Source organism: Mauremys reevesii, linkage group 6, assembly GCF_016161935.1.
Source record: "Mauremys reevesii isolate NIE-2019 linkage group 6, ASM1616193v1, whole genome shotgun sequence".
Classification (NCBI taxonomy): domain Eukaryota; kingdom Metazoa; phylum Chordata; order Testudines; family Geoemydidae; genus Mauremys; species Mauremys reevesii.
The window spans coordinates 89,578,135-89,590,967 of record NC_052628.1 but is presented as its reverse complement, the minus strand read 5'-3'; the positions used below and the strand labels follow the sequence as shown (position 1 = coordinate 89,590,967).

The 12,833-nt window shown below is 41.5% G+C and overlaps 1 protein-coding gene across 1 annotated transcript in view; it reads left to right on the top strand.

The window, feature by feature from the left end:
- Window positions 1-12,833, top strand: part of DMRT1 (doublesex and mab-3 related transcription factor 1) — an 83,439-nt gene that overhangs the window by 68,363 nt on the left and 2,243 nt on the right. The gene's annotated exons all lie outside the window — the stretch shown is intronic.

Sequence of the window (12,833 nt, the reverse complement as noted above, 5' to 3'; positions counted from 1 at the left end):
TCCAGTTGAAAACCAGATACCTGGCAGCCCTAAAAGCCAGTGACCTCACAGCACCCTTCCACTATACAGCAGATAAAGCTAGAGAGCCCGAGTCAGTAACCTCAGAGGGTCCTCTGCCTTGACATTGACTCATTAAGCTAGAGATGTTGAGCCAATGTGCTCACCAGGGCCTGTACCTTAGCATCAGTCATATCATCACCTCTGCTGCTGGGGTACTAGAGGTCATATCAATAGTAGTATGATAATGTGACATTAATGTCACCCAAAGTCTTAAATGCAACATTCACCAAAAATACTAATTTCTTGTAAGAAGATGTTTTCTTATTGTAGATAAATAATGATTTATATTATTTCTTAGTTGTACCATTTATGCTTTTAGAGCCAGATACTAACATACAGCTTTTTGTTCATTTGTGGCTTTGTCGTGAACCCAGGGCATTATCGAACAGTCACATGGAGGGAGAAAAAAAACCCAACCAACCAATCCTCTCAGAGGCTGCTGGGAGAGTGAGGAGTCTAGGGTCTACATAAACCAAACCTAGCTCATTTCAGGGGTGGGTAATCTCCAGGGAGGTACTGAGTTTGAAGAGAATTCAGCACAGGCTGGGGCCTGCTTCCCCGGGATGCTTTGTACTTGCCTGAGAGGTAGGAGAACTTATGAGGAAATGAAACTAAAGACTTTGGGTGTAGAAGTTGATGATGATAAACTGAATATTGACACATCTTTTTATAAGAACTCCTACATTCTACCTGCTCTTTACCCCCTCCCCCCCAACCTTCCGTGGCAGTCAGGTTATCCTGGCCCACCAGACATTGGTGACATTTAGAGCTGTTGGATTTGGGGCTTAGCTGAAGAGCCAAGTCATGTTAGTGATCTGCCAAATTCCCTAGACCTGGTGATTATCCACTGGGTCCTGCCCTGGAGCAGAACAGAAGGTAGATTGTGGCTCCGTCTCCTGTTTTTGCCTCTGCTTTGCAGAGCAAGTAACTGTACTTGTAGCAGCCTAATCCCCCTAGCCTGATGGTATAGCTACACCAGTTGGCACATTGGGGAGTTACGTGGGGGCGAATGGGGGCAAGGCTGGCCAACTCCCCACCCTGTTCTCACCCATTCATGCCTCCTTGCCCCGGGTTAAGACAGTAGTCCTGCAGAGTCTGCTGTCCCCCTTGTGCTGCTACCCATGATGCAAGTAGCTGGTGCAAAGGGGCTCCCTTGCACCCCCATGCTCCCCTGTACTGCCATACCACACTCTAGCCCATAATAAACATGTATTTCTAAACTATAAGTAGGAAATTGTATTTCTGTTCAGCTATGCACTTCCATCTCCTGTCCTTTTCATTTGTGTTTGAGAAGATGCTGTGGACATGACATTAGGCTAGGGTTTGAAATATGGAAGACTACTTAAAACAATAATGGCAGCCACAGATACACTACAGACAGTGGAAACAGAAGGCAGTTTCCCCAAAACAGACCTGCTTCCATGAAATATTTGAGAAGTAGATGCAAAATTAGGCAAAGTAGATTATGGAGACAGAAGCCTTAGCAAAGCTTACTACAAATATAGACCCAGTTTCTGATACCCTAACTCACATTGAATTGTATCATACTCCACAAGTTGTCCAAGGGAAGTCAGTGGGTCCACTTGTGTAGTAAGAGCACTCAGTATGAGCAGGATAGCAGAACCCGGACCTTTGTGATTTTGAGAATATTAATGTGAGCTCTTCAGGTCAGGCCTTTGGAAGATATCTTTACTAAATTCCTTTTTACAAAGTAGTTGTGCCTTCTACCAGCTACCAAAGAAAACCCCCACCCTGATGCCCTACTATTTTGTAACCATTTGTAACTCATAGTGGCAGTGATTTTAGTTGTTGCTCTAAGTATTTGGAAAATATTTTCAAAACCAAGGCCCTAAGTTTTGCCCATAAAATAAGCATCTGGAACACACAGATAGGTAATCATGCATATCGACACACACAAAACAAGTCATGTCATGCACCAAATGGGTGCTTGTGTGTGCAAGCAGAAAGCTGCCTGGATAGTTAAACATTTTGCATAAGAAATGACCTGTGTGTGCCGACACTCATATTTTAGGCTTATTTATTTATTTATTTAAATGTAGCCTTTAGTTACCAAAAATAAGAAAACAGTTCCAAAAACGGATTCAGTGCACAAATTTTTCAGTACTGGCACTGTTTCCTGCTCATCTTTTGAAAATCAGTGACCCAGGACACGACTCCTATTGGGGGTTAGCCCTGGACTTTCTGAGTTTCAATAGACTATGTGTATGCGCTAACTGATTAAGGCATAGGCCTGGGAATCAAGAGACCTGGATTCACTTTTCATTTCTGCAGAGTCTTGCTGCATTACCTAAAGCGAGTCACTTAACTTCTGAGTCTTTTGTTTCCTTTCTGTAAAGTCGAGAACCATGGTGACACCAAACCTAGCTCAGAGCAGTTTTGTGACACTGCATTGTCTGCTTGGAGATCATCAGGTGGAAAGGTGTTACGGAAATGCAAAGTCTGATGGGTAGTGATGACAATGATAAATGCCCACTCTCTCAAAAGGTTCAAATTTCTATTTAGAGTGAACCTTGCTTTCTAACTTTCAAAAAGTGTGGAAAGTGTCTGAAATGAGAGCTCCGTTGCAAAGTGTATGTATCTGGAGAAAGCATTAGCGGCCATTTTCAGCTGATAAATCAGGGGACTTCAGTGGAGCTATGCCATTGTATGCCTGCTGAGAATCTGGCCCTTGCAGAATTGCAGAGGTTAGCAAATATTTTACACAAGAGGTTGAGTAGCCATCCACTTTTCATACTATGGGTCATATCCTCAGTTGGTGTCTATTGGTTGACATCAGTGGGACTTGACAGTTTATACCAGCTGAGGATCCAGCCCCATGTTCCTTGCTATGTCCCTAGATAATTTAGAGCAAGGACACTCTTGTGCTTCCTGGAGCTTTGACTGGGATGGGGCAGTTCCACACTGTTCCCAGCACTGGGTTGTGGGTTAGTTGCCACAGGTTAAGCTTCAAATTTTAGTTTGTCTGTTTCAGATAGGGTAGAACATGGTTTTTAAAAGTGACACTTAAATCAGCTCTGCAATATGCAGTGCAATCACCTGGCACCTTAAAGATGCTATATTCCTGCGTGGGAATTGATGTCTGGAGTTTGTTTTGAGTGGGATTCTCAAAAAAGGCATAACCTGGAAGTTCTCTCTTCCCCGCCTGTAAGTGTGGGGGAGGGGAGCCTTGCTTAATTGTTTCGAAGATTATTTTTAAGGGAATTTAAAGTCAGGGGATGAGGAGATTTTAACGAGTGGAGATCTTTCCCAGCTCTTGGTTTCTGATTACAGCAGAAAAAGCCCTGCCCTTCCATTTCACTAAGAGTACAAGCATGAACTAGAAAAGAATGAGATAATCCATGATAGATCAGGTTGAATAAAGATCCATTCATATCTTCACATTTTATCCCTTGTTCTGAGTGCCAAGAATTAACGCTGTTGGAAAGTACACAATGAGCTTGCCAAACTGTGGGCATCGAAGATAATCCTAATTACTTTAAATGTTAGTGAGAAAGGCAGGAGTTTGACAGTGGAAAAGGATTCTATTGTGAAATAGTGGATACGTGTTATGTGGCATTCACTGGACATGATTTTGTTTCAAATGCTGAGGCCTGGCATTATACGGGAGATAAGCCAGAGGTATTGTTTATGAAATTTTCATCAGCAGTAACGTGCATCTGTGAAAATCTTTAGGGCCACATTATGTTGTGTTGCGATACAGATGAAGAGGAAAGTGTCACAATTTGCTTTTCTTCCCCCATTTTTATTTTAACTGTAAATGTTTCAGTATTGAGTCAACATAAAACAGATATTTAAGTGGATTGATCAGGAAAAGTTTTAAGAGTAAGTAATGATTGAATGGCACATTGGAACGAGTCTAATGTGTTCCAAAGGCAGGACCCTATCTGAGTTTTGGATTACTGTCATTATTTAATAGTTACAGGATATTAGCATCCAAGGGTCTGTTCGGCTCAGGCCCCACTGTGCTAGATGTTGTACAAAACATAGGAAGTCAAAATGCCTCCTCCAGAGAGCGTACAGTCTGAGACCCTGACCTGGCACTGAGCTCCTTGCAAGTGGATCCTCTTGAGTTCTGGGAGAGCCAGAAATACAAAGGAGAAGAACCTCAGTTCGTTTAAAAATTAAGTTTCCAGTTCTTTTCATTTCAAAGGGAGCCTTGAAAACATGTAACCAATTAACATTTCCCTTAAAGATCACAGATTACTTATAGTTCCCTAGCACAAGCAGCTGGGCTTCACTCCTGCAGCAGGAGGCAGATGGAAAGGTAGGTGCTAAAGAAGCATACACATTTTATACTTATTATTAATGAGTCTTAAGTATTATTGGCCAGTTGGACTTAAAATTTTCATACTTCCTGTTTGTGTCAGGCTGAGTATTTTTAAAAGCTTCAGCAAAAATGGTTCCAAAAATGCTCTAAGAAAGAAGTTTGGGAAACATAGGTAGCTTTGCTAATGGTTGTTTTTTTTTTTTTAATTCCATCCATTTTTCTGAAGATCTCTAGCATTTCCATGGTTTGGAGCAGAAACTAGAAATTCAGCATGGGAAAATGCCTTTTGTTCGCCCCATAAAAATCGGTTAAGAGTTGGCTGAGTTAGCAGCCTCTGAAAATCACCATAGGCATATATTCCATCGATTCTAGCAGCAAGCCTGGGTTAGTGTTTTTGTTGTGTGGTGTGTGGTTGCTGGTGAGTATTTGCTTCAGCTTGGGGGGCTGTCTGTAAGCGAGGACTGGCCTGTCTCCCAAGATCTGTGAGAGTGAGGGATCGACATTCAGGATAGATTGTAGCTCCTTGATGATGCGCTGGAGAGGTTTTAGTTGGGGGCTGAAGGTGACGGCTAGTGGCATTCTGTTACTTTTTTTGTTGGGCCTGTCCTGTAGTAGGTGACTTCTGGGTATTCTTCTGGCTCTGTCAATCTGTTTCTTCACTTCAGCAAGTGAGTATTGTAGTTTTAAGAACGCTTGATAGAGATCTTGTAGGAGTTTGTCTCTGTCTGAGGGACTGGAGCAAATGCGGTTGTATTTTAGAGCTTGGCTGTAGGCAGTGGATTGTGTGATGTGGTCTGGATGAAAGCTGGAGGCATGTAGGTAAGTATAGCGGTCAGTAGGTTCCTGGTATAGTGGTTTATGTGACCATCGCTTATTAGCACTGTAGTGTCCAGGAGCTGGATCTCTTGTGTGTACTGGTCTGGGCTGAGGTTGATCTTGGGATGGAAATCGTTGAAATCCTGGTGGAATTCCTCAAGGGCTTCTTTTCCATGGGTCCAGATGATGAAGATGTTATCAGTGTAGTGCAAGTAGAGTAGGGGCGTTAGGGGACGAGAGCTGAAGAAGCGTTGTTCTAAGTCAGCCATAAAATGTTGGCATACTGTGGGGCCATGGGTACCCATAGCAGTGCCGCTGACTTGAAGGTATAAATTGTCCCCAAAACACCTACAAGGTCTCTATCAAGCGTTCTTAAATTACAGTACCCACCTGCTGAAGTGAAGAAACAGATTGACAGAGCCAGAAGAATACCCAGAAGTCACCTACTACAGGACAGGCCCAACAAAAAAAGTAACAGAATGCCACTAGCCGTCACCTTCAGCCCCCAACTAAAACCTCTCCAGCGCATCATCAAGGAGCTACAACCTATCCTGAAAGATGATCCCCTCACTATCTCAGATCTTGGGAGACAGGCCAGTCCTTGTTTACAGACAGCCCCCCAACCTGAAGCAAATACTCACCAGCAACCACACACCACACAACAAAAACACTAACCCAGGAACCTATCCTTGCAACAAAGCCCGTTGCCAACTCTGTCCACATATCTATTCAAGGGACCTAATCACATCAGCCGCACCATTAGAGGCTCGTTCACCTGCACATCTACCAATGTGATATATGCTATCATGTGCCAGCAATGCCCCTCTTCCATGTACATTGGTCAAACTGGACAGTCTCTACACAAAAGAATAAATGGACACAAATCAGACGTCAAGAATTATAACATTCAAAAACCAGTCGGAGAACACCTCAACCTCCCTGGTCACTTAATTACAGACCTAAAAGTCACAATTCTGCAACAAAAAAACTTCAAAAACAGACTCCAACGAGAAACTGCAGAACTGGCATTAATTTGCAAACTGGACACCATTAAATTACGCTTGAATAAAGACTGGAAGTGGATGGGTCATTACACAAAGTAAAAACTATATCCGCATGTTAATTTTCTCCCTGCTGTTACTCACACCTTCTTGTCAACTGTTTGAAATGGGCTGTCCTGGTTATCACTACAAAAGTTTTTTTTCTCCTACTGATAATGGCCCACCTTAATTGATTAGTCTTGTTAGAGTTGGTATGGCAACACCCATTTTTTCATGTTCTCTGTGTGTGTATATACACACTCTGCATACAGTGGAAAATACGGTAGGAAAATACAGTATTTTCCACTTCGTGCATCTGATGAAGTGGGCTTTAGCCCACAAAAGCTTATGCCCAAAGAAATTCATTATTAATATTCAGATTACTCCCAGGCCCAAAGGACCAGTCACTTACCCCAGGTCAGTTGCACCTTAGATCTCACACCGAAGACAACACTTGTAGCCAATCCTATAATAAACTATCTAAAGATTTATTAATTAGGAAAAGGAAATAATAGCTATTTACAAGGTTAAATCCGGTAAACATGACTCACACAAATGAGTTGCTGTCCATTAAGTTTCAAAAGGTAATAGAAGCTTCTATAATAAGCAAACTCTGTATATCCCTTTGGGCTAACGCAGGCTAAACACAGGATCACTTGCTTATACCTAGAAAACCTTCCCCTTGAAAGTCCAACATAAGAGAGTTTTTTCTTGTTAGGGGTTTTTGTCCCATTCCCATTCTCTGAGCTGCCAGTTCAGCTAATCATTCTCATGTCTCCTCTTGAGGGGGGTGTGTGTGTGGTGTGTGTGTGTGTTAGCAAAAAAAAAAAAAAAAAAGTCTCCCTCTGCTCCACATAGTATAGTCTAGTGTGGCTGCTGCTGCTGTGTTGCAGGGAGATATATAACACCTATTGGAGGCTAGTATTATTTCACACTTGGTAGTGCTTTCCCCTGTCTAGTGACTTACAGTTACAGCGCAAACATTTAAATATTTACCTTATAACATGGGATACGGATGTTATAAGTGAGATTATGATATACTTGTAAGTTGCTGCATGCATCAAAGTCTAAAATACTAACCACATTCTTGTAATTCTAATAGCTATTTTAACAAAACTAACACACAGGCAAGCGGGATTGGTTCCAGCTGTGTATTTGTCAGTGATCATGTGAGACCTGGGGGCCTTGGCATGAACTGGCACCTGGTCTGCCAGAATCACAGCTGAAAAGATCATTGTCCTAGCCCACTGCCTTGACCCTGCCACCCTTCCCCTGGTTCCCCCTTCTCTATTGCATCAAACATAAGCGGCTTGGCTTCACTTTCAAGGCCCTTCACAGCCTATCCCCGCTCTACCTACCATTTCTCATTTGCTATCAAGCTATCGATGGTCACCTCTAATTGGCCCACAGTGCCAGCCTTGATTGCTCACGAGTTACATTTTCAAACAAGCACCTCTTTGCTTTCTCCTCTGCTGTCCCACACATCTGGGAGAAGCTCCCTGTGAACAGCTGCAAAACTAACACATTCTCCTCCTTCAAAATCCTCATTAAAACTCTTCTGTGATTTGATGCCTACCAAAAACTTGACAGTGGTTAGACTGCTTGTGTGCTGAGCCTGCAGCTTATCATGCTGACCAATGTTGTACTCCCTCATCTGTCTATTGTGTTCATTATAAATTCTTTGAGGCCTTTTTGTTCTTTGTACAGTGCCTAGCACAATGAGGTCTTGATCCGAGACTGGGGCTCTTAGGACTCTGGTAATACAAATAATTAATAATAAATAATAATAATTAATAATAATCTGGAGAAAGTTGGCTCCAGCTCCCCGGTACCTGGCTGGAATATGGAAGTCAGTTCCATAGGCTCCCTTCCTTTCCCCTCCGCTGGCTGCATGGCTGGCTAGGTGGCAGTACTGTCATTGGTTTCTTGATTATATCCGCACTTTGTGACCCTTCTTGTGGGGCTCACAGAGCACAGAGTGGAACTTAATGCTTCCTCAAGCAGCATTAACTTCCATAGTATTTACAAGAAGAAAATCTGCTGGGTTCAGAGAAGAGCATGGCATGTAGTTTAGAGCCACTGCAGTCTGCTTCTGCGCCTGCACCCTCAGCCAGCCCCAAGCATGCTGTATTTGTGGCTAGATGCTGAGAGGGACCCAGCATCAGACTGGCTCCTCCCCTTTCTATGCTCACCAGCTTTGCTTCTGGTTCCTTGCACATTTATTTGCACAGTGAAAAAAGCTCTGCACCTCGATAGCAAGTGAGGCTGGTCTGCTGATTTTCCTCCTCCCTGAACAAGAGGGTGAAAGAGTTAATAAATGGCTTGTGTCGCTCAAGTTTAAATCTTAAAAATGGCTTCTTATTGAGAGTTTAATGGTTTTTAAAATGTAAACGTGCGGAAAATTTACTTTTCAAGCATGAATGTTTTTCTGGTTTCTCACATCAGTGGAAGTGTATTATTCTTTCCAGTCCATTGAGTTCCAGGGGATCACTCAAGTTAAGTCAGTGCTCCTTACAGTATTAGAAAATCTAAGGTTTTGTTTTTGAGGTTGGGTTCCCTCCCCCCCCACCTTTGTTTTTTAATGTGGTGTTAGCTGAATCCTCGTGTTTAGATGGTATAAAATGTCTGGGTTCTCTCCCAGGAATAAAGGTGATTAGATACAGGAATGCTCTAAAAAACGCAACAAGTCAGGGCCCTATTCTGCAACCATTGGTCACACAAGTAATCCTTTCACATGTCCTGAGTAAGGAATACTCAGTTGTATGAGGATTGTGGAATCAGACCCATCTTAAAATTAAAGCTTTTATGAAATGAAATGAAAGACGCCGTAGGTTTGCTTCTTTGAACATGGTGGACTTAGACATTTCTGCTATTGGATCATTAATAGAACCGCAATGAAATGTAGGTTTCTATTTTGCTGACTCTTAATCTTAAGGCTGTGTACAGCTCACAGACCTTGTTTACAGTTCCCATTATCATCAATGCACTTGTCCTGCCCTCCTTACTTGGACACAATATCTCATTGACTTCACTGACTTCAGGGGGCGTTTGCCTGAGAAAAGGAGTACAGGACTGAGCCTCTGGAAGCTTTGTCATATGCCAAGGACAGTAACTATGTGCTGCTAAGACCAACATCTGTCAAACCTATGACTAAAGTTAGACACCTAAACCACATTTAGGCATTGACATAAACAGCCTGATTTCCAAAAGTACTGAGCATTTGCACCTCTGATTTCAGTCAAAATCAGACCACTTTTATGCAGTGTTTAGCTATGGATTTTAATGCCTAACTTTAGAGACCCATATCTGAAAAAATTTAGCCTCAGTTTCATTAGAATTCCAGGTGTTTGCAAATGTGGGTCAATATGCAATAAAACATAGATACAGCTTTAATGGCTACTGTTTTTTAACATTTACCACATTAGGGGTAGGATGAGATTTTTTGTAAACTTTTTAAAAGTTTGTCATTGAAATTTATGGATTTCAGTATTTAAAAATTGGGCCTCTCCATCATTCTAGGAACATGACCATTAAAACTATTTAAAAATCCTAACAAATAAACTTCTCACACATTCAGCAATTCACGAATAAACAAAAATGTATCTCCCTTAACTCAGTTACCCCCTTCATAACTCCTGCTCTTCTCCAGAGTCTGGGAAAATAGATGTTCCTTACAACATGTCCTGTGCTCTTCTGAAACAAGGAGAGAGGCAACCAAGTTTCAAAATCAAGGACTGATCCCTGGCCAATCATCCCTCTTTAAACCAGAGGAGCATTTCAACTTACATCATCTGCCAGGTATCCATTGAGGAGAGAAGCATTTTCACAAGTAGTCGGATTTTACCAAACCATGGGTCAAAATCAAGACCTTAAATTGCACTCAACAACAAATTGGAAGCTAGTGCAGTTCCTGGAGCATAGGTGCAAAAAAATCTTAGAGGTTTTTAAGGCCGGCTTGGCAAAGCCCTGGCTGGGATGATTTAGTTGGTGTTGGTCCTGCTTTGAGCAGGGGTTTGGACTAAATGACCTCTTGAGGTCTCGTCCAACTATAATATTCTATTATTCTATAATGTGCCCCCTGCAAAAAGCATCTCTAAATGAGCAAGCCACTACATTCCACACCAGTTGAAGTTCCAGTGGTTTTCAGATGTAGATCCATCTAGTGGGCATTTCAGTAATACCATTTCAAGGTAACAAAAGGCAAGGATCATCTATCTGTAACAAGTTTTTCATCCTATAGAAAAGGGTTCAGCTTTCTGGATGAGTATAAATGATAGAAAGTAGTCATGGCTGTTAGGACCTGGTAATCCAGAACTACCTGGGCATCCAACAGAACCAGGTTGTGAACCTGTGTCACTAAAAGTAAGCTTACTCTCCCCAACAAGGGAGCTGAAATAACCTCTGTCAGTTCCTCCTATTGCTTCCTCTAACCTACATGTTTGAGGGCTAGCTGGCTAAGATTCATTTCATTCAAACTCCAATTGGTATTAGGCACTAGCCAAGTCACAAAAACACCCCACTTCAAAATATTTCAGATAAACAAAGCTGAACTGTGAAAATCTGTGCACCAGACTAAGTGAAAGGTTGGCCAGCCAGGAGAGGAGTGCATTTTTGTGAACCAGGAAGCACCAGTCGCCAGCACCAGATCTAGTGTTAGACCTTCCTTTTATCTGTATGTCACTATGCTAATTTTAATATTCATTCACAGGATATCTAAATGCCTCCATAGCCATCCTTTGCCTATTTTAGTATTCCCACTAATATTTAAATACACTTGATCTTAGCCAAAAGGTGAAGAAAAGAATGTAGTCTCAGTTTAAAATCTAATTAATCAGATATAGGATTAATTTAACATGTGGTTCATTCTGTGCTAATACATACTATTCTGTACACGAGATCAGTTTAATATCTGGTTCTATATTCTGCATCATAAATGGCCGACAAAAGACAGAATACGTGTGATATTTTGTTGAAAGGAATAAGCAGAAGCCAGTAAAACTGGATGGTATAAAGTTAAAATCTGTGGAATAATTCAGATTCCCATCATAGCTGAATGTAGGTATGTGTAGGTTAGGAATTGAATGAAGAATGGTTTGAGAAAGTTTATGTGAATTCTCTAATAAAACTATGCTAAGTAAACCAAAGAGCAAAGTGTATAAGACCATGATTAGGCCAGTTGTGGCATACAGGTCAGAATGCTGGGTCATGAGGAAGAAGGTGAACAATTATATCACCTTGCTGAAATGAGAATGCTCAGGTGGATGCTGGGTAAGACGAGAACAGATAGGCTATGCAGTTAAAGTCAGTACAAATCATGATACAGGTAAGCCCCATCATGGAATTGTTGAGAGAGTATTGACTGAGATGGTTGGCTCACATAGACAGTGAGATGTGGGATATTTTGCCAGAGAGTACAAGATCTAGCAGTCACAGGACAAAGACCACAAGGAGGATGCAGAAGAAAGTTGTTCAGGATCTTGAAAGAGACCAATGAAAGGCGTACTTGACAGGAACACTTGGAATAAGAACTGATGACCCTGAGTAACAGGACAAGACAAAGGTGAAGAAAATCTGATTCTATATCCTGTCCTTGCAGGATGATGAACTCAAAAGAACTAAAGTCTAACTTGCCTCTTACATACACCAAAGTAAATTGGGAATAACTCAGCATGTCAAATTCTCTGATGGCATAAATGGGCAAAACTCTACTGAAGACAACGGAGGTGGCAGTTTTACACTGTCATAGAATTTGGCTTAATGGAGTTACCCTGTTGTATAACAAGTGCAAAGGAAAAGCGGACCAAGCCCATAGCATATTTTTCATCTCTAATGATTATGATCCTATAAAAACAAAACACAAGAAATTGAACTGCAAAAGAAACCCGGTGATCAGATATCTATTAACCCACAGAAGCTGGAAAATTCAGAGGTATCTAAAGACAGGGGACCACATTCGGCTCCCAGTCACGCTAGTGTATTTCAGATTACCTTCACTATACTCAGAGTTCCTCTGGATTTTCATTCCTGTAAGTGACGGCAAAATCCAGCCCATTCTCTTTAATTCAGCTTCCATAGTTACTAGACATTTCAGAACTCTGCAAACATTCAGTGACCCGGTAGGTACTGCTTACCTAAGCATACAAGGGTGGTTTAAGGATGGAGTTTAAACTTTAACACTGCATTCCTTGTTCTTGTGTTGTTCTAGATTAATCAGCTTCTAAAAAACAATGATTGTAAACTGTATTCTCTTTTTAAAAGAGCTCAGCCTGGGAACATTCTCCACTAAATCCTAAAAATTCAGAACATAAGTATTGATGGTTAACATGTCAGGGGGCCATTCATCTTCAACTGTGATTTAGTTTTCTAAAAATGACTCTAACACTCAACTACCAATGCATTTTGCTAATTACATCATAGATTTCTCTATTGATGAACAGAATCTGAATTAACACAGGAGCACTAATGTTACCCTTTCACCATTATTGTTGTACAAGAAGCCGTGGCAGATGCTGGCAGTTAGTTACACAAACATTAGTATTAACGATTGGCTATTTGGAATTGGTGACAAACTGCAGCCCGATGGAATTCTGAGCTTGAAACCAATCAGAAAGTTAATGAGGAGAGAAATT